The sequence below is a fragment of the Myotis brandtii genome, unplaced genomic scaffold (assembly GCF_000412655.1).
Source record: "Myotis brandtii unplaced genomic scaffold, ASM41265v1 scaffold277, whole genome shotgun sequence".
Taxonomy (NCBI): Eukaryota; Metazoa; Chordata; class Mammalia; order Chiroptera; family Vespertilionidae; genus Myotis; species Myotis brandtii.
This window is the reverse complement of record NW_005360548.1, coordinates 1,430,475-1,432,282: the sequence shown is the minus strand read 5'-3', so window position 1 is coordinate 1,432,282 and position 1,808 is coordinate 1,430,475.

The following is a 1,808-nucleotide window of genomic DNA, read 5'->3' as shown; positions in this document are numbered from 1 at the left end:
TCTCTCTCTCTCTCTCTCTCTCTCTCTCTCTCTCTCTCTCTCTCTCTCTCTCTCTCTCTCTTCTCTCATTGAAATTATTGGGAGACACCGGTTCATAAAACCATACGGGTTTTAAAATAAAAAAAAATGAATAAATCAGATATGAATAAATAGGAATCTTTGTATGGAACTAAACAAACAACAACAACAACAAAAAAAAACATACAGGTTATTTAAGTGGACAACTCAAGAAAATATCATCTGAATACATACATACCACATCCAGTTTTCAAGCGGGAAGCGTCATTGGGGCAAAAAGGCAAAAACATCTATTTTTTAAAAGGCTACCGAAGAATGAATAAACAACTGGAACAACAACTCTCTCTCTCTCTCTCTCTCTCTCTCTCTCTCTCTCTCTCTCTCGATGGTAATTCTTAAAAGAGCAGTGCATTGAAGACTGGTTGGTAGTTGGTCTGGATACTTGAACATTCTTTCCTTAGTCCTCCAGGGACTAATCACATGGTTGTCTGGGTGTTTGCTGTACATCTACATATTAATGCAGGACTGGAAAGTGCAAAAGATGATGTTCCCAGGATAATTACAAGAATAGAATCATTTTCTCTTGACACCATTTTCTTTATTTTTGTAATGTAGCAGCTTGACTATAGTGATTCCATTGTATTTCTTAAAAAAATATTTTTATTGATTTCAGAGGGAAAGGGAGAGGGAGAGAGGGATGGAAACATCAATGATGAAAGAGAATCATTGATTGTCTGCCCCTTCCACACCCCACACTGGGAATTGCCCCACACTGGGGATCGAATCCACAACCTGGGCATATGCCCTGACAGGGAATCGAACCGTGACGCTCAACCCACTGAGCCACGCAAGGCTGGCCCATTTTACTTGTTTACCCTAATCCTCACATAATATATTAGTCACTTCTCTAGAAAATGAGGCAATCATCATCACTGTTATTATTTGTAATTTAATCTTCACTAGTGAGAGTAAGCATAGTTTCACAGTTGACAGAATTCTTAATTCTGCAAACTGTTCTACCTATGTATTTTGCTAATTTTCTCTTGCACAATAAATTTATAATTTATTTCAAAATCTTTGTGTATTACACATTATTTTTTAATGTGGTTTGAAAACATTCCCTCTTGACTTGGCATTACAATAAAGGTTGGCACAGCTGCTAAATACATTAAGAACTACTAAGATAGCCCTAGACGGCTTGGCTCAATGGATAGAGAGTCAGCCTGTGGACCGAAGGGTCTCAGGTTTGATTCGGCCAAGAGCACATGCCTGTGTTGCGGGCTCAAACCCCAGTAGGGGGTATGCAGAGGGCGGCCAATCAATGATTCTCTCTCATCCCGTTACTGTCTGAGGTCCATCTGAATGGAAATGGGATCACTTGGCCCTCTAGCCTTCCTGGCATGCAAGCATAACAGTCGCTTTTATTTAAGGCACGTACAGAATATTTAATCCATTCTACCCAGGCATATGTTTCCTTATATCCTGCCTCCTTTTGCATCGTGGTGGCAGTGGCAATGTCCTTGGGTGGGGCTAACAGTTTCAGAGCAAACCTCTTTAGGGGGTCTTGTCCTGTGACATCTACTCCTAAATCTAGTCCTAGTCAATTCTTGGCCTAAATGCTGAAATATCCAAGTCATTGAAGTTTTCTATATTTAAGAAGGGATTACACTGAAAGTTCTGGTAAGCATAGGGAGAGGTACCTCTATATAGATGTATTCTAGTCTTTAGGTGACTAAACTTTTTATCTCCTGGTCAGGGCACAGTTGCCTAGCCCTGGTATTGGGTAGTGC